General features: G+C 49.3%; 1 protein-coding gene across 2 annotated transcripts in view; it reads right to left on the reverse strand.

The window, feature by feature from the left end:
* The window catches only part of Ufsp1 (UFM1 specific peptidase 1), a 207,439-nt gene that overhangs the window by 109,397 nt on the left and 77,210 nt on the right, over window positions 1–20,832 (reverse strand). The window lies entirely within an intron of this gene.

Genomic DNA, 20,832 nt, shown 5'->3' on the forward strand with positions numbered 1-20,832 from the left:
CAAGGTGTCCCACCGTCGGTGCATCGTGAAGTTGTTCAAGAGCAATAGATTGCAGATGATGAGGACGGCCAAGGAGCAACTCAGGGTCATCAGCGTTCATATTGCGGTGGTAGAGGATGCCGTTGCGCGGCAAGAACATGTGGTATGTGCCGTCAGTGCTGTCGGAGTGATTGCACTCCAGCAACGATGGACTGTAAGGACTCGTTGCGTTGTTGTTCGGTGCGCATGTCAGTCATGTCAGTGAAAGCCATCACGCAGGTCACCGGATCATGCACAGAAGGATCAAGTGGATCCATGGGGTGACGAGAGGCAGTTAGTGTCCTTGTGGAGGCATCCAGTCTTGTAATTGACAATAAATGAAAATTCCTGGAGCCAGAAAGCCCAGCCACCAAGCCGTCCTGTCGGGTCCCGGAGGGAAGACAGCCGGCAGAGTGCGTGGTGGTCTGTAACGACCGAAAATGTATGGCCGTACAAATATGGCCGGAACTTGACGACAGCCCAAACTAAAGCGAAGCACTCCCACTCGGTGATGGGGTAATTTCTCTCGGCAGGTGACAGCAGGCGGCTGGCGTAAGCTATCACGCACTCCGTACCATTCTGTTGTCGATCGAGAACAGCGCCGATGCCATGGCCGCTTGCGCCAGTGTAGACTTCGGTCGGTGCAGATGGATCAAAGTGGGCAAGTATGGGAAGGGTGGTCAGAAACCTGATGAGAGCGGCAAACGCATGAGCCTGCTCCGGGCCCCATGAGAATGGTGTGTTCTTCTTTTTGATCTGTCAAAGGCCGAGCAATGTTGGCAAGGTTTTTGATGAAACTATGAAAGTAAGAACACAGGCCGAAGAAGCAGCGCACGTCAGAAGCAGAATGTGGCACAGGGAAACTGCGTATGGCACGAACTTTTTCCGAATCTGGTTGGACACCGGATGCGTCAATGAGGTGCCCCAACACGGTAATCTGACGGTGCCCAAATTGACACTTCGTGGAGTTGGAGGCCAGCTTTTCAGAAGACCGCAATAATGGCAGTGAGTCGGGTAAGGCAGCTGCCCAACATGGGAGAAAAAACAGCTTCGTCAAGGTAACAAAGACAGGTGGTCCATTTGTAGCATCGCAGAAGAGAGTCCATCACAAGTTCAAATGTCGCAGGAGCATTGCATAGGCAAAGGGGCATGACTTTGAATTGATATAAGCCATCCGGTGTGATGAAGGCTGTCTTCTCCAACCATTTCATCAACCGAAATCTGCCAGTAGCTGGATCGAAGATCGATGGACGATAACTATTTAGCTCTGCGCAAGCAGTCCAAGGCGTCATCGATGCATGGTAGTGGGCAGACGTCTTTTCGCGTGATCTCATTTAAGTGGCAATAATCGACGAAAATATGCCAGGCACCATCTTTCTTTTTCCACACGGACGACAGGCGTAGGGCTCGCTGATGGCTCGATGACCCCTTTGCGGAGCGTTTTGCCCACCTCTGATTGGATGACTCGACGTTCAGCATGCGATGCACGATAGGGACGCTGACAAATAGGATTTGTGTCTCCAGTGTTTATACGGTAGTGAACAACAGATATTCGGCCTAAAGGCCTGTCGCCCAAATCAAAGATGCCACTATACGATTCAAGCAGGAGACGTATGTCCCTGGCCTGTGCAGAGGTGAGGTTAAGTGCAGTCATTTTCGCAAAGTCGTCCATTAAGGAACCAGAGCTGGGCGCTGCGATTGGCACTAATAAACCACTCTCAGAATTCAGACTCACAATATCAAATTCAGAACCACTAGAAACGCTGTCCAAGAACATGCTGGCCGGAATCACTTGAGGGCACAGGCTCAAATTCAGAAGAGGTAAAACAATGTCATTATTAGTAACCGTGACCGGTTCAAAGCACATCGATGATGGGGCGAAGCACATATTCATCACCAGGAAACTGTGGCTGGGCGGTCAAAGTCACGGAAGTAACTGCTTCGAGTGACAGACGCACATCACGAAGCGAGCACAAGTGCGGTGGGCGGTGCTAGGAGCATCGGCGAGTTGAGGCAGTTCTAACTGAAGAACGTCGGCCGTGCAGTCGAGGAGAGCAGAATGAGGGATAAAAAGTCAAATCCTAGAATAACGTTGTGAGGGAAGATGTTGCTCACAGTAAAGAGAACAGAAGTAGGGCGGCCAGCTATACTTGCAGTACACATTCCAAGAACCAGCATTCCACCGTCAGCCATATGAAGCACTCGGGCAGCTGCTGGGGGACCTTCTTTAAACGACTATGCAGGCTAGCACTCATCACAGGTATGTGGGCTCCACTGTCGATGAGTGCTTGGACAGCTATGCTGTCTATTTTAACGCCAATTACACTTCTCCTTGTGTGCATAGACAGAGGATTTGCTGCAGCATTAGGCAATGCAGCACCATCTCCGAGGGCTGCATTTCTTAGTTTTACGAACTGGTGCGGCCAAACGCCACAAGGGACGAAAGGCGACGTGGCTGTGGCGAACGCGAAGATGGGCGACGTGTTTGCGGTGAACGAGACTGGTGTCCGTGCGGCAATGGTGAGCGACTGTACCACATGTTCCTAGCAGAGTTGGCGCTGTTAGATTCGGCGGTGGGCGAAACATTGCGGGCATTTTCATCACAACGGCTCAGGTTGGTCGGCATGCGAAGTGTTAAGGGCCACGAGTTGCGACAGTGTCAGGCGACATGACCAATGCGGCAGCAGGTGAAACATATCGGCTGGTCGTCCGCAGTTCTCTACTCAGTCGGGTTGCGATAACGCAGAGAGAAGCGTCGGGGTGGAGCAAAAATAGTAGAAGGGCGTTTGTTAGCTCTAGGATTGGCAACAGCACAGACAGAACGTAAGCCAATGTTTTCAAGTTCCTGGTGAATGATGGCTTGTAAGAAGGGGACTGAAAATGTTGTAGCATCAGGGATAGGCAAACAGAAATGCAGGCGCCATCGCATCCAGTTCACGTCAACGATTCGCACCACATCCTCCGATGGCGACGCATGCTGCTGTGTGGGTTGATCTTCACACGTTGGTGTTGCAGTAGTAGTGGGAAGTCCGGCGAATGGTTGCAAGAGGCATCGGCTTTTGGCGTGCTGGAATTGTTGGCACTCTTTAAAGATAACATCAACTGTAGAGCAGCTTTTGCACATGAGCAGATAAAAGGCGTCTTCAGCAACCCTTAAGCACGTGCCCGACCTTCTCAGCTTCTGTCATGTCGTGATCGGGTTTGCTTTACGACAGTGCCGGCATGTCTTGGATGTACAAGAGATAGGACTCCGTGGGAGATTGGGTACGGCAGGCCTATTCCTGTTTTGCGTCAATTTTACGGCCGTCTGGTTTGCCAAACAACTCTGTCAACTTCTCTTTGCATTGGTCCCAGCTGGTTAACTTCTTTTCGTGGTTTTCATACCACACCTTTGCCGTGCCTCTTAGGTAGAACAACAGGTTAACTAGCACACGCGTGGGGTCCCATTTTTTGATTCCACTCACACGTTCGTACATAGCCACCCAATTTTCAACATCGGTGCCATTGGTCCCACAGAAAGTTCCAGGATCATTGGGTTACGCAATCACAACCTTGGCTATGCCCGATGACAAGGTACAGCAAGATGCTACTTTACCCCCAGATGTCACCTCTTATGACATTTCAAGGCAGCGAGACTGAGACTGCACTGTATTCAGCGGCACTGACAACCATGATGTAGAGGATTGACTTTCCCCCTATGTACAACACATCAGCAGAATAAGAACGAGGAAATGCCCCACACAGGTGCATGGCACTAAACTGGACGCACTACCTGCTGTATGCAAGAAAGAATGAGGAAGAATGAGCTTCCCGTTACTCCTGAGCACCTACCTACAACTGCTTTTATGGGCACAGCATTGAAGCTGCAATTGAGGTAATGCCTAACACCACATGAAATACAAAGCACACTACGTCAACACAGAGAAACCAAAACAACTGCACACACTTCTCACCGAAACAGACACAACACCTGCTTTGTTGCATCTGAGCTGAAACGGGTGAATCCCAAACTCTGTGTCACATAACATCTGAAAAAATTAGCTGCTACGAGAGAACCAATGAGATTAATCTGGCGCGCTATGCATGCATCTTTAGCCTAATGGGTAAAGAATTGGGCTGCTGCACTAAGGACCCAGATTAAAGACCCACCATCAGGCACGTTACTAACTATTATTGAGCCTATCTGACTGGATGTACGAAGAAGCCAGGAGACAGCTCATGATAATGCTTTGCATAAGAGACAACGAAGCTGAACCCACGTTTTCTGCCTTGTGCTTGCAATGCTCTACCAAGTGAGCTTCAACGGCAGTTGTCTCAATGTCAATTTTCTTGGATAGCTGCGCATATGTACTAAGCAAAGCCGTGGGAGTGCTAGGCAGCAGCACTCACAGTTATGATGGCAGACGTGTAGTATCCTTTAAAACACCCACATTACAAAGCACATGATCTTAGAAGCCGACAACTGGCTAATAAGCACTCGTTTTCTACCATGAGGCCCAAAGGCAGACGAAATCAAAACATTTGTATCTTATGAGCGAGAAAAATCAGGGGAACCATGAAGCTCAATTTTTTGTTTATAACAAGCATGTGATGGCAACAGACAATGAAGCAACAGTGACTATATAGAAAAATGCGTCAGAGCTGACGACAATCATTAGCAGCACACACTATAATGCTTTCTCTAGTTTATTGTCGCAAGACATCTGGCAGCAAATCCTCTGAATTCTTCTTCTACTATGTCTTTTGCAACTGAAATCTCGTCGTTCAGGAGTAAAACCACCGTCGCAGGGCGGCGTGCAGCGAGTTGCCATGCCGGTAACGTGGACGGGCCTTTACACGTTAAGAAATGCCAAGCGAACAAGAGACCACTCCGAGCTGCCAAGCTATGCGACTGGCAGATGCTATGTCAACTGCCCTCCACGACAGCGCTGTGCATGTCTCGGTTAGCCAGGGGCCAGGGTTAACTCGGTTACAGTGTTCGAGAAGCCTGTAACATAGAGAAAGAATTTTTAGAATGACAGGACGCTGAGCTAGGTGGTAAGGATTCATAATGCAAGAAGGGGCAAGGCGTTCAGACACGGACACAAAAAGAGAGAAGTGGTCAACATGAACGCCGCATATCCTCGTCCCTTTCTGAGCCGGCCAGCTAGTGTTACACTCAACGTGTAAAGGCCCGTCCACGTTACCGGCACAGCGACTCTCCGCACGCAGTTTGTCGTTCCCAGGCCACCATGCGGCGTTCGTGCTGCCCACTTCTCTCCTCTCGTGTCCGTGTCTGCACGCCTTACCCCTTCTTTGCATTAAGAAAGGATTTCTATATGCCTGTAGCTCAGTCATGGTGGAGGCTATGCTCGGTCGCTCGGCTCAGCAGGCTCCGTAATCAGAATTTCATCGCTACTCATCATACGTCGCATTTTTGTGCTAGTGTGCTATGACGTCAATATTTTTGTTCCTCCACTGTCAACTCATAACAGCCATGCTAGCAATGGGTCTCGACCACGAGAAGATTTTAATTACTTTTTGGAGCTGATTAAAATTACTTTGAAATGTTTGCAGTGTCCAATACCTCGTTGTGGGTGTCCTCGCATACAGAAGCAGCCTACAACAGACTTTTTATAGCCTCAACATTTGGTGTCTCAACCCCTTTAAGCGTCCTCTCAATTTTTGTTTCCGATTTTCCACACTTGGTGAAATTTGTACGGAATGCTTTTGTCTAAAGGTGTCCAAACTCCGAGTGGCCACGTTAGTGAGGATGTCATTATGGAAGTGTGGAAACAGGACATGCATTCACTGATATTGAAGGCGATGCCACACATTACACGATCGTACCCTCAACCAAATACATTTTAGAGAATGGTTGGTTGGTTGGTCAGTTGGGGTTTAATAGCACAAAGGTTACTCAGGCCATGCTGCACCAGTCACAAGACGATAGAAAATGCAATGTTAAAACAGGTAAACCTGCATTACATCAGAGTTTTAGCAGTGCCGCATTACGGTACGGTAACTGCAACATACGGTACAGTATTACCGTTCCGTACTAACCCACCGCAATGACCGAGGATGTTTTAGCTACGTGTGCATTTATTGCGTACGGTAATGTGATAACGATGATACAACGTTGTGATAATGAAACAACAACATGCTGAGCGCGAGATATTCATTTTGGCGAATACTAGAAAGCTTAAGCTTCTTTTTTATACCTGAAGAAAACAAAAGAAAAGAAAAAAGAAAAGCTGCGCCAAAGGAACTATCCGTTGGTTTGTTATGAACATGTCAGCAAATGCTTCCTCACTTTTTTAGCTGCCCTGCCTTGCACCATATGAGCCTTCACTTCATTTCATTGTCACGTGCCTGTTAAAGTAGCTACTAATTAACACAAACACTAAAAATCACTTACTAAATAAACCTTTTCACACAATGTGAGATCACTGAACTCACTGCGAAGCTTAGTCGCTTGACAATATTAGTTTTTCTTTCCGATGAAATACAGGCACTGGCCAGTAAAGCCCCTGGCCAGCTGTTTATGTTATGCTATGCACTGTTTCATTTTTCTTAAAATATGGCTGCGCATTAGCTAGCCAGGTTGTTGCTACATAACATGCAGCCCACTCCATGCTCACTCAAATAACCTGAGCAGAGCCCACAATAGAACACGTATGATACTGACAGCACTGACAGACTCACAGTCTCAAGTCGATCATCCTTGTTTGCTGTCATGGCTGAGAGAGCAAGCATGCCTGTCGTGGCACCGATAAATTTTTGTGCCTTTTCGTAATCAGTCGTAGATAGTTTAAATGCTAAATGATGTATGTCCAAGTAGTAAAGGGGCATCTCATTGGCCGCCGAGGCCAGCAAGAAAGAATTGTTTGATTTCACTAAAATATAAGGTGTCTTATCAGCAATATAAGTTTGCTGTAATATAGATATTCTCCTTGAAAACAGCTGATGAGCATATATCTGCATAAGGTGACCGTTACGCATACATAATGTTTTTATGCCAGTCATAATGAATTGTACACTCGTTGCTTAAACTTCACTCCCTTGCTACATCGAGTTAACTGCATGTACAACGCATTTACAGACAGAACTTGGCTGAACCCATCTTTCATTTTTCTGCTTCAGTTAAAGTATTATTTTGTTTGGAAATTTTAGAAGCAGCAAGCATTCAATTTCTAAAAGGCATTCTTTAAGCCGCGCTTCGTCTTTGATGGTATGGTATGTAAAAAAAGGGGGGCATTTCATGCATAAAGGTGTTTTAAGCACACTCTTGAAATTGGCAGAGTAAAAAGAAGCACAAACAAGCAAATCAGGAAGCCGTAATCGAAGCCTCACATGCGTACTCAGTGGTTAAGAGGGAGGGACTTGTTGACCTATGCAGCTGTATTCACAGACAGCTGCGCTTATGTTGCGTGTTCTTGCATGCTGCCGCTAGCACAACTACTGAAAGTGCACAAATGCGCCGAACATAACTGAGCATAGATAGCGATATATGGGGATTCTCGGATGGATAATTTTCCGTGATAGTGCCAATATTGCGTGACATAGAACGTGGCACATTGGATGATTCAATAGGCTTCGCTCAACCAGTCAATGCAGCACGCACTGAAAGTGATCATCCAAGAATACATCCCATGTTGTGACATGATGCGATTGAAATACATTTCTAAAAGGTGGTGCAGATAAGATGACTGTGCAGTGTTTCGACGAAGGATGACTGCGCCAATGCAATAGAATGCATTGGCGCATTCTATTGTTCTGCAATAGATGACTGCAGAACAGAATGTGACAGCCGAGAGTCGCGTTTTCACCATGACGCAGAAACTTGAACTCACATCCACAAAAATATGTGTCTGCTGTTAAAAGTAGTTGCCAACCTTGAACACCTTCGCTTCGCCAAATAGTTGCCAGCTCCCAAGAGACTGTGTCGCCCAATCCGAGTGCGTGTGCTGTCCACTCGTGTGGATTCAGCATGCACAAAATTTTTCAACACATGCGCCCTGCAGGCATCCGCCCTGATTTGCACATGGGTGGATGCGGGCAGAACGGATGAGCGGATGGAGCATATTTCGGCCATTACTAAACGGGAAAGTCAAACGGGAAAGAAGAGAGAGCGTATTCAGTACAGCAGCATAAACTCACTCAGTTACGAATGGTGTCAGCGATGGCATCCACGTTTTCGCGAGAGAACTACACAACCTATAAGTGAGGGCTTATGCCGAGCACAGCTTTCTCTAATAACATTTTATGGTATGCACAAACTGTATGATGTTAAACAAAAGTGAGAATCAGTAGTAATAGCCCGTAATATATATATGTTTGGATCACAGTTGCAGTTTTTTATGTGGCTCGGCCACTCATATTGACTCGTCTCGGGGTGGAAGAATGCGGCTCATATGCGCAGATATGTATGTTTTGCTACGTTTGAGAATCAGCGATGCGCCGTTTCTACAATATCTGAAGCTGACAGCGATCTGAAGTTGTAGATGTAGATATAAACAAATGCACCGCTTTGGCAAATCCGACGTGGAAGGCTGCGCTTGAAGGCTTCTTGACTATGCAAAATGTTTAGTGAAAGTGTAAAATGAATACAGAAAGCGATGTGCAAGCGCAGACATAAGCAACAACGAGCTCTAAGGCAGCCGCGTCGGCAGACGGAACTCAACGTGCCTCTATCTGCAGCGCTGTTAACCCAACAGTCCACTCAGGCCTGTTCACCCAGTATAGTCGATGAGTGAACGACATGCTGCCCCAGAGAAACCATTAATAATTAACTGCGATCCACGAAACACACAACCGACATACACTCAACATGGGCGCAGGTACACAAATCAACCGGCGAAGTCTGGTATAGTTTCGTGGAGGTTGTGGGCGATTCAGTCTGTTAGGAGTTCTTTTGGGGATTCCTTTCAGTAAGCCTTCCTAATGATACCCCTGGCTAAGCCATAGGGGTGCAATATATTACATCATGGCATGCTCATGCAGGTCGTAGGTGATTTGCTGGAGTTTACTAGCTTGAGGGCATCATCTAGGTTCACCGCAGGCACTATGCACGTGTTATTGATGGGGTGGATCCAAAGTTGCAGCAGAGATGGTTCGGTCAGTGCAGCAGCCTGTATGATAGCGGCGAGGAGGTAGTGTGGCTGGAGCATCATCAGGTCAAGGCCTCCCCAGGAGCGGCAGATGACCTTACATCTTTCTGTGGATAGAGGTAGAAGTTACTTGATTTTTTTGTGCAGCTGTATGCAGCACGCACAGATGCATCAACAAGCTGTGTAATGTGGGAGATGTCGATCTCCCGGAGAGCAGGATCAGCATTTGTACCATGGGTCACATTTTGGATTTTCCGGTAGTTCACCTGAACTCCCAAGGCTTGGGTCCAGTCCCTAGAGTCATACTGATGTGGGTACATATACATATTGCGTACTTGAACCTCCATGCTGGCCACAGTATGGGCGGTTGCGGTGCAAGGCCTAGCACAGCGGTGGCATGACACAGTGGTGGCACGAGGTCTGGTGGCCCCCCTGGGGCTCGCCCAAACATCAAGAGGGGGTCAGTAGAGAGCCTTTATGAAGGCACTGGTGTTGTGGGCACTCGAGACACCAGCGATAAGCAATTTTTGCTCTCGCAGTGCAGAGCCTAAGTGAAGTGCTGCCATACTCCCGGCCTCCCTAAAAAAAATTAAATTATGGGGGTTTTATGTGCGAAAACCACGGTCTGATTATGAGGCACGCCATTGTGGAGGACTCTGCAAGTTTGGACCACCTGGGGTTCTTTAACGTACACCTAAATCTAAGTACACGAGTGTTTTCGCATTTTGCCCCCATCGAAATGCAGCCACCGTGGTCGGGATTCAATCCCGCGACCTTGTGCTCAGCAGCCAAACACCGTAGCCACTAAGCAATTTTGGCGGGTCCCGGCCCCCCTCGCAGCAATCACTGATGATAGAAATGTTGTGGAATGGCAATAAATGCCTGCCTGCCTGCACGCGCTCCAATGCGCGAGCAGAGTATATAGACTTGCCAGAGCAAACTAGCTCTAATACAAACCATGCAACGAAAACCGAGAGAGGGAGGCGCGCAGAAAAATTCCCTGGATTTCCATATAGTGGCGGCACATGCCAGGAAAGAAAAAAATTGGGAAATTGGCACGATTTTTAAACACACACACGGCATTGTAAATATACGGCATTGACCATTTTGCACTTGTTCACGGTGCCGTATATTTACGTCATTGACCCTGAAAGGGATAAATAGTTGCAGTGAAGCAAGCACTTTATTTCAGTTCAATAAAGAATTCAGCTTTCACCGTTCTGCTATAACAGAATAGTGAAAAGATAAAAAATTATGCGCTTATAATTTTATTTTTGTGGTTATCGCCTTATTTAGGTAACAGGGAAAGTTTTAAGTACGAACTATTTGCAGCCTCGTGGAGGAACAGTGGCTGCCAGTTATGAGGGCAAGGGCGGGGCTTCACTGCAGACTTGAGTTGTACCTGACTATAAGCGGCAACAATACAGAGCACGCAAAGCTGTCATCACTCGGCGCACTCTGTCCTCATTGCAGATTGCTTTCCAGATAAGGCCCACACGGCTGCGCCATATGCAGACGCTGCTGGTGTAGGATGCCCCTCTCATCTCCTCTGTCCTCAGAGCTTTGCACACAATGGAAGACGGCCCTTGCACAGGCAAGATTGAGCCACTATCATCGGCTCCCGTCGCACACTTTCACTTGCACATAGAGCACACAGGGCGTGGCAACAGTGTTATCACACCAGGACTCTATAGAGAACATCACAGCGACGACAGCAGAAATGCACCGGCAGTGTCCATATAATCGCTACCACAATAAAAGAATGTGAGAGGAGGCACCACTGAAAGGATCATTAAATGTTATTTGAAATTGGCCAATAATAGGCAACATTAGCTTACAGAAGTAAAATGGTGGTAGGAAGGCATGTAATGTGCCACAGCACTGATACGATTAACGTTTTAAGAAAGTGTGAAGTTTGTATAAAAGTTAGCGGAAGTGGTATAGGAATGAATAATTTGACGTAAAAAGACATTGTAGGCACAATTAAATGAGACAAGCATGTCCGCAGATCAAGTACGATCCACCTTGTTTGGCCTAAAGTCGGGCCTGCTTGCACTCATTAATGCGATGAAGAGCAAGAGGAAAGCATTAGGAATGCAGTCGCTGATAACTTTAGCAATTTGAATTAGTAAAGCTCAGTTTATGAGGTCGGATAATCGTAGATGGTACGTGCTTTGTCGCTGGCTTGTGTTACTAGGCATTTGGTTAGATTATAGCAAATAGACGCAAATGTGACTTAATATACAACACAAGCGTTGAAGAGGAATGAATCTACAAAACTTAGAGAAATTTGCCGTGTCCTGTGAATAACGTATGAGATATGTTTGTGGCAGGAAGAATGCAGGGACATTAAGAGCCAGGGGCACACCGTTGTAGAGGAGGGTGGTGATGCTGTGCTCTTCTTGCTACAAGGGCATCCACTGAATTTGGAATGCAGAACACATCGCAGTGCAAACAGCTTGGTGCGACTTCAGTGAATGCTTGATGAAATCACTGATGGCTCCCCTAACAACCATGAAATCAATCAGTTCATTGCCTTACACGTGGACAGGCATGGCCCTACACGTGCCCTGCTGTGGGCAGGCACAAAAAAATAAGTATATGTTCCTTTTAGTCTGAATGGTGTATAATAATTTTTAAGGTCATCAATCCTAACACAGTTACTGTTGTGCTGATGTGAAGCTATTAACATTGAAAAACAGTTAAGGTATATACATATATATACATATACGGGCTTTTCTTTTTAAGAGCACCAAACTTCTAAAATTTGAAAAATATGAATCACGGTAACATTATGTTCACCATTCGAGTGTGCAGATTGGCAGCCTCTAGATACAGCACGATTACTGCAATTATGTGTGTAATTAGTGAAGTTACTGTAATTAACTTTCTAATAATGCTAGTAGGTATGAACGAGAGATGGAAGCTACCTTTAGGTTATTTTTTAGCTGATGACCTCCTAAATGACCACAGGGCCAATTACGAGCAGAGGGTCAAGATCGCTGCCTGTGACTGCCGAATACATCCGTTTGAAAGCAGTAGAGGTCGCCCGTGCCTCTGGACTGACGAGGGCGCAATTCAAGGGCTCGCCATCCTGGGTGCGACAATTCATGAAGAGGAAGGGCTTTGCACTATGGCGCCGTACTTCTGTGTGCCAGAAACTGCCCAAACAATTCGAAAACAAGCTCATCGAGTTTCAGCGATATGTAATAGCACTTCAGCAGCAACGCGACTACACAATGGGACAGATTGGAAATGCCAACGAAATGCCAGTGTGGTTCGATATGCCGTCAAGCCGGACTGTTTCCGAGAAAGGAGCTAAGCAAATCAAGCTCCCAACAACGGGCAACGAGCACTCACGGTTCACTGTGATGCTCGTGTGCACAGCTGATGGGAAGAAGCTGCCCCCTTTCATCATTTTTAAAAGGAAAAAATTTACGAAAGAGGAACTCACACGCGACGTCATCGTCCAGGATAATAAAAAGGGTTTCATGAATGAATGCTTAATGCTGGAGTGGGTCCGGCTCGTCTGGAAGCAGCAACCTGGTGCTCTCTTTGAGCAAGTGAACATGCTCGTTCTTGACTCGTTTCGAGGCCACCTCACAGCCAACGTAAAGCGGGCCCTGTGCGATGTGAAGACAGACCTCGTGGTCATCCCTGGTGGACTGACATCTGTGCTGCAGCCACTAGACGTTGTGCTAAATAAGCCATTTAAAGATAGAGTGCGCGAACTCTATAATGAATGGATGCTGGGCGATAATCCGACTAGTAGCCCCACCGGCTGCCTGCGGGGTCCACCACTTGAGACTGTTTGTGGCTGGGTGTCATCGGCAAAGAAATCTCTCTCTGAGGAGATGGTGCGCAAGTATTTTAGAAAATTCAGCCTAAGCAACGCGCTGGACAGCACAGAGGACGATGCTCTATGGGACGTGGGCAGCGAGAAGCACTCATATCAGACTCTAGTTCGGACGACTCTGATTCGGAGTAGCGCTTGTGTACTCGTGCCCTTCTGTGTAGTATACACCCGGCCAATTTTTAACAGTATTGCGCGACCATCAACCCACATGTTTGCCAGCCCATCATCATGGCACGGAGTGGTGAAATAGCGAAAGTAAGCACACGTGTACACCTACGCGTATCTCATTTGTTTCGCAGCTCAGCGCCATTAGTAAGGTTCTAACAAGCACGCGGTTCGGTGGTCGCGCGATACTGTTAAAAACTTGGCCAGGTGCACATGCAAGCAGCATTTAAATAAACACTGTCCCCATCGTGCAACCGGCTGAGTCGCATTTGTAAGGATGTCTTTTGGTACTTTTGCCATTGACAGACAGACAGACAAGAAACTTCAATTGGACCCAAGGGACTATGTTGTCGTAGTTGCGGGCAGCACCCACGCCGGGGGCGTAGACCGTGATCTTCAGCCCTGTCGCAGGCCCTTTGGACAGCCCGAAGCTGGACTTGAAGGTCGTCGCTCTTGACGGCTTCATCCCAGTCTTCTTGCGTGTTGAAAGGCGAGTGGCGCAACACAGAACATTGCCACAGCATGTGGTTCAAGGTGGATCGTTCCTCGCCGCAGTCAGGGCAGCGGGGATCCACACCCGGAGTGTAGTGGCTCAGCCTTGAGCGAGACGGAAAGGAGCCCGTCTGCAGCATTCTCAGCACCGAGGCCTACGGTCTGCCTAGCTTCGGGTGAGGAGCCGAAAACTGCCTGCGTGCCAGCTGGTAGTGAGCAGTTATCTCGTGAAAATTAAGCAGCGAGTCCGTAGTTCAGTCGATCCCCTGCGAAGCCGGGCCCCTCGGACCGGTGCGGTTGATGAGACCTCGCGCCTGGTCGTGGGCCAGCTCATTCGGGTTGATCGAGCCGGGGGAGACGTTCCGGCCCATGTGAGCCGGGAACCAAGTGATGACATGACGGGCCGTGCCTGTCTTGCGGGTCCTCAGTACTGCCGCAGCCTCGGCCAAGACCGAGCCGGCGAGAAAGGCCATCGCCGCCGACCTGGAGTCCGTGAAGATCTGCGTGTGCCCGGGTTCGCATAGAGCCAACGCCACTGCGACTTGCTCTGCGACGGACGCCGTCGAGCGTTGGATAGGCACCACATTCAGGATCTTGCCGTGGGGGTCAACCACCGTGGCCACATAGGAGTTTGATTCGGGATACCACACCGCGTCTACAGAGGACGCGAGCTCTGGGTTCTGCAGGGCAGTCTTGATGAGTGCTCGGGCTCTGGCTGCGCGCCGGGCCTCGTTGTATTGTGGATGAACGTTCCTCCGGAAGGGGGAGACTTGAAAGGCATCCCTTTCACCCTCGCAGAGCGGGACTGCGCACGACTCCTCGGCCATGGCTGCCAGACCCGCCATCTCGAGTATTCGGCGGCCGGCCTTGGTGGTAGAGAGGCGAATGATCTGTGCCGTTGTCTGTGCTTCGACCACTTTGCTCAGGGTGTTGTGGACCCCGAGTTGCATCAACTTCTCCGTGCTGGTCGTCACGGCGATGCCAAGGACTCGTTTAATGCTCTTCCTCATGAGTGCGTTGATCTTGTTCTCCTCCAACCGCGACCAGCTTAGCGCAGAAGCCACGTAGTTGATATGGCTCATGAGGAAGGCGTGGTAGATCCTTATGAGGTTGGCTTTGCTGATGCCCCCTTCCTGCTCGTCACTCGAGAAACGAGTCTGAGCATGTTCTCTGTCTTCGCGCTCAGGCGCGCGATCGTTTGCGCGTTGCTGCCCTTTGCATTGAGGACCAGTCCGAGTACCCTGAGAGAATCTACCCTCTGGATGCGCTGACCCGTTTTCGTTCCGAGTTCAATCGGTACTTGGTCCAGCGTCGTATCAAACTTGCTGCCTTTTCTGTCGGGCCGATACAGCAAGGGTTCCGACTTGGTCGACGAGAGGACTAGTCCCGTGCCCTCGAGGAATTCTTCCGTGACGTGCAAAGCCTCTTGCAGGGCCCGCTCCACCGCCGCACCAGACGGTGATGTCGTCCGCATGGAGAGCGTGATTGAGATTGACGGCCCCGATTCGGTCGAGTCAGACTGATAGGTCTCTCATGGCGATGTTGACGAGCAGTGGAGATAACACCGCACCCTGCGGCGTGCCACAGGCTACCAGCGTGTATCCGTCCGACTTGATCTGGCCCAACTTGATCGTGGCCTTGCAATCCCTTAGGAAAGAGCTCCCGTAAGCGTGAAAGCGTTCACCAAGGTTCAGTCTCGTCAGAGTCGAGGAGGTGCTTGTGTTTGACGGTGTCGAAGGCCTTGGCGATGTCCAGCGCCAAGATGCCTCGGACATCTCTCGTGACTACGTCGACTATCTGCCTCTTGATCAGCAGCATGACCTCTTGAATGGACAGCGAGGGTCTGAAGCCGAACATATTCGGTGGGAGGAGGTGTCGTTCCTCGACATGCCTCGATATTCTGTTGTGGATGAAATGCTCCGCCACCCTACCCACGCAAGACGTGAGCGAAATGGGTCGCAGACTGTCTATGGCTGGTGTCTTGCCCGGCTTCGGAATTAGGATCCCCGTTGCTTCCTTTCAGGCATCTGGTACGATGCTGGCCTCCCAGACATCATTAATTTCTTCGGTGAGCAGTTCGATCGAGCCGTCGTCCAGATTTCGAAGGAGTCTGTTCGAGATTCCATCCGGCCCGGGCGCCGATTTTCCGTTGAGGCCTTGAAAGGCCGCTCTGACTTCCGAGACGGAAAAGGGGGAGTCGAGCTCCTCATCCGCCTTACCGCCATAGGCCGGGTGATCTTCTGGCCCGGACTGCCCGATGGGGAGGTAGCGACGCGCGACTTCGTCTATCACTTCGTTTATAGATGCGCCTTCGCTATTGAGCTTGTGGACCAGCCTATCGATGGCCAGAGTGCGGTTTCTATTGGACTGCGTGTCGTCCAATAACTGCTTGAGGAGGTTCCACTTGCCTCCCGCACGCATCTGGCAGTCGACCGATGCGCATACTTCGTTCCATTGCTGCTGGCCGAGCTCTTCGCAGTGCGATTCGATCACGCGGTTGAGGGCCGCGATCTTCGATTCAGCTTCTGCGTCTTCCATCTGGCCGTGAGGGAATTCTTGGCGTTGAGCAGGTGTGCCAATCGAGCGTCCATGAGCGCCGATGATGACGATGATAAAGAAAATCACAAGCAAATTTGATTTTGTGTTTTGACAGATGGTTAGGTTAGACGGCCCCAACAAACACGGGATGGTGGAAGTGTGGTAGATTAAACTTGTTTTGGTCAGCCTAGCAATAGCTTTCTCAGCAATGCAGACTTGCAAGGCACGTCTCGCACTGCAATGTATGGAGCAACGTGCCATCTGCTGCAGCACCTGGAGGTGAGGCCCGAAAGCAGGGGATGTGGAATGAATAAATCGTACATATGCGAGCCCAATTCTGAGAGAAAACATGGCTTCAGTTGTTGTTTTGTTGTATTTGTGCAGTGTGCAGCCGACACTGCCCACTTTCACAAGTGTGTGTGTGTAGGGGGGGGGAGGGGGCGTATAAACGGCCTACTTTTCCACCTCAATATTGACTGTGGGGGTGGGGCACACCTCCCCCCTGAACCAATAGATACACCTATGACAAGCATGGTGCCACGAACATACAGGCAAACACATCTCACTCGATGACCCCGAGCACCTGTAGTGTCCATGTATGGCACTCTTTGGAATGAAGGAAGGCAACCCTGGGGTTCAGGGGAGCTTCCAAGATGGCTGCAGTTTCGTTGAAATAAATGTGTGTGTGTTCCCAATAGATACACCTATGACAAGCATGGTGTCACGAACATACAGGCAAACACATCTCACTCGATGACCCCGAGCACCTGTAGTGTCCATGTATGGCACTCTTTGGAATGAAGGAAGGCAACCCTGGGGTTCAGGGGAGCTTCCAAGATGGCTGCAGTTTCGTTGAAATAAATGTGTGTGTGTTCCCAATAGATACACCTATGACAAGCATGGTGTCACGAACATACAGGCAAACACATCTCACTCGATGACCCCGAGCACCTGTAGTGTCCATGTATGGCACTCTTTGGAATGAAGGAAGGCAACCCTGGGGTTCAGGGGAGCTTCCAAGATGGCTGCAGTTTCGTTGAAATAAATGTGTGTGTGTTCCCAACAGAATCGGCCGTAATCAGTCTCAATACTCGAACTACTATACGTTACAATGGCGACGAGGATGCGTCTGAACATCGCGAAGGCTGCCAAGCAACGATTTTAAGCAGAACGAAGATACCAACACACACTGTCGAAGCTTCTACTTTGCGGTATGGCGCACAACATGCTTCCATTGTTCCCTTTCTTCGACGCGCGTGCCACTGACGCCAACAACGTCGGCACCGAGTGGTTGAAGTGGGTGAAACGCTTCGAAAACTTCATCGTAGCCTGCGGTATCACAGCCGATGCCCGGAAGACGGCCATACTGCTACACTACGTGGGGGAAGAAGTGTATGACATATACTGTGCACTACCCGATCCTCCCGCAGCCGCAGCTGCGTCTACCGTTTCAAGCACCGGTGGCTCCAGTAACGCAACCCCTCTCTACACCGCAGCACGTAGGAAGCTCGATGACTATTTCGCACCCCGAGTAAACACTACCTTCGAGGTTTACCGCTTCCGTCAAGCCAAGCAAATGGAAAACGAGTCGCTCGACGCATTTTACGCCAGGCTACGACAGCTTGTTAGGCACTGTGCTTTCGCCGATGACGACACCGAAATCAAGAATCAAATATTGCTGTCTACAACGTCGACACGTCTGCGCCGGTATGCCATGCAGCATGACCTCGACTTGCAAGGAATTCTCAAACAAGGCAGGTTATTTGAAGAGGTCGAGCACGACATCTCCGTGATCGAGCAAGAAAGCCGGCATTGTAAGGAAAACTCGGCGTCAGCGTCTACACTTGCAGTAAACTCCGAGCGCACCTCGCGACCTCATCAGCCGAAGCACCATGGGAAAGAGCCGTCACGGACTCGTGAGCCTCCGCGCCATCAACGGGCAAACGCGACATGCTACAACTGCGGAAAACCATGGCCTCACAGTAAGGGACGCTCTAGTTGCCCCGCTCTCGGCAAACGGTGTACTGCGTGTAACAAAACTGGGCACTTTGCTAGTGTGTGTCGTTCAGCACACAAAGCCGTACACGCAGTCGTGCGCGACAGCAGCCCTGACAGTGATGAACACGTTTTCATGACCTCCTCTCACTGTCACGCACTCACGAGATCTCCACAGATGGATGGCGAGGACGTCCGTTTTACAATTGATACTGGCGCTACCGTGTCTGTAGTCGGTTCGAACAGCTTAAAAAATCATCTAAGCAAGGAAACGCTGTCCAAGACATCTAAGAAAATATTTGCTTATGGGGCAAGTTCTCCTTTACCGCTACTTGGAAAGCTTGATGTTGTCATGACCTAAAAGGAGAGCAGCAGCCATGAAACTCTCTACGTTGTGTCTGGAGACTGTGCACCACTGCTCAGTTTCTCTGCAGCTTCCCGTCTAGGACTAGTCCAGATCACGTATAGTGTGGGAGACGTTACCAACAGACTGGATCCGAGGATGGCCTACCCGGACCTCTTCAAGGGAGTGGGCTGTCTAAAGGACTTCCAGGTGCACCTCCATGTTGACCCCAGTGTCCAACCAGTAGCCCAACCTCACAGACGCATTCCCTTCTCTATGCGAAAGCCACTGGAAAAAAAGCTCGAAAGGCTACAGGCCCTTGGCATAATCGAAAAGACTGAAGGACCAACCCCCTGGGTATCGCCAATTGTCGCAGTACCGAAGCCACATGACCCCGAGCACATTCGAATGTGTGTTGACATGCGCTGTGCCAACCAAGCTATCCAGCGTGAGAGACACGTCACACCCACAGTGGACGACATCTTTGTTGCTTTGAACGGCTCCATCTTATTCTCTAAACTCGATCTGAAAGATGGGTACCACCAACTAGAACTTGACGCATCATCCTGTGTGATCACCACTTTCTCCACACATGCTGGGCTCTTCAGATACAAGAGACTCAACTTCGGAATCAACTCGGCAGCCGCAGTGTTTCAGGACACCATCCGTCAGGTTCTAACTAACATCCCCAACGTGCTCAACGTAAGCGATGACATATTGGTGTATGGAAAGACTGAGAAAGAACATGATAAGGCTTTGAAGGCCACATTGGAATGCCTACTTGCAAGTGGTCTCACACTGAACGTCAAGAAATGCAAGTTCTACCAACGGGAACTTACATTTTTCGGGCATGTGTTCTCCAGCAACGGTGTGCAACTGGACCCCACTAAGGTGTCTGCGATCTTAGGTGCATCACCACCTTCCAGCGCCACTGAAGTGAAGAGTCTCCTCGGGCTCGTTAACTACTGTGGTCGGTTCATACCCAACTTGGCCCACCTCACCCAACCACTCAGGAAACTCACGGCCAAAGGAGAGGACTGGTGTTGGACAGACATACAGCAAGACGCCCTGGACGAACTGAAGAGAAAGCTTTCCGAGGCCACAACTCTCGCCTACTTCAATCCAGGAAAGAACATCACACTCATTGTAGATGCTGCTCCTCATGGCCTTGGTGCCATTCTCACGCAGACATCCGGAAGTGAAACCAGAGTGGTAGCATATGGGAGTCGTGCTCTTTCTCCTGTGGAGGCACGCTACTCTCAAATTGAACGGGAAATGCTGGCCGTGGTGTGGGGAATTGAGCATTTTCACATCTACTTGTATGGGACAACAAGTCCTCTGTAAACAGGACAGGTCAAACAAGTTTTCGCCTTACTATGACCCACACCCATACACAATCACCAAAGTCAATAGCTCCAGAATCACAGCATCCAGAGATGGAGTGTCGATTTGTCGCAACTCAAGTTTCTTCAAAGATGCAAGCACAGTTCAAGTGGAACGACATCAGGACCCGACCGACATGCCATATCTGGATGATGAAGCTGTGCCAAGTAACAGTAACCTTCCAACCCCCAGCATAGCTACTCCTAGCCAAGCCATATCAGCAGCTCCCAAGACCGTCTCACAGCGGTACCCCCAACGATCAAGGCAACGACCTAGGCACCTGAAAGACTTCGTGTTTAAGCAAAACTGATTTTTCCTTCCCTGAGGGGATGATGTAGTGTCCATGTATGGCACTCTTTGGAATGAAGGAAGGCAACCCTGGGGTTCAGGGGAGCTTCCAAGATGGCTGCAGTTTCGTTGAAATAAATGTGTGTGTGTTCCCAACAGAATCGGCCGTAATCAGTCTCAATACTCGAACTACTATACGTTACAGCACCCATTGTCACAACTCTGACGTGATGAAGACCGCCGGTAGCAAGAAGCGAACGCTTCGTGCAGCCTCAGTTTCACCACAAGAATATCTTTCAAGACCAAATAAGTGAAAGCCAACCTGAAAGTTCTGGGAAGCTCAACTGCACAATCGAGGAATTGCAATTGCACTATTGACAGACCAAGTAGCCCGAATCAATGTCTAGATCAAGACTTGAAAGACTACTGCAGACTTGCAGAGGTGAGGAATTTTACGAACTGTTACCCCGTAGAATCTGTGTTCTGTATAAATACCAGTGATGAGCGCCCTGAAGAAGCAATGTGGCCAAGACTCCATGTGTAGCTGGTGGAGAGGCCAGACCCCATTATCAGTGCTTCAAGCCGCTTTCTGTAGACCCAAGTGATCGTGGTTGGGACTCTAGGTGCATATATTCCAGGGTTTCAAAAATGGAGGGGGGGGGCAA

The sequence above is a fragment of the Dermacentor andersoni genome, chromosome 10 (assembly GCF_023375885.2).
Source record: "Dermacentor andersoni chromosome 10, qqDerAnde1_hic_scaffold, whole genome shotgun sequence".
NCBI lineage: Eukaryota > Metazoa > Arthropoda > Arachnida > Ixodida > Ixodidae > Dermacentor > Dermacentor andersoni.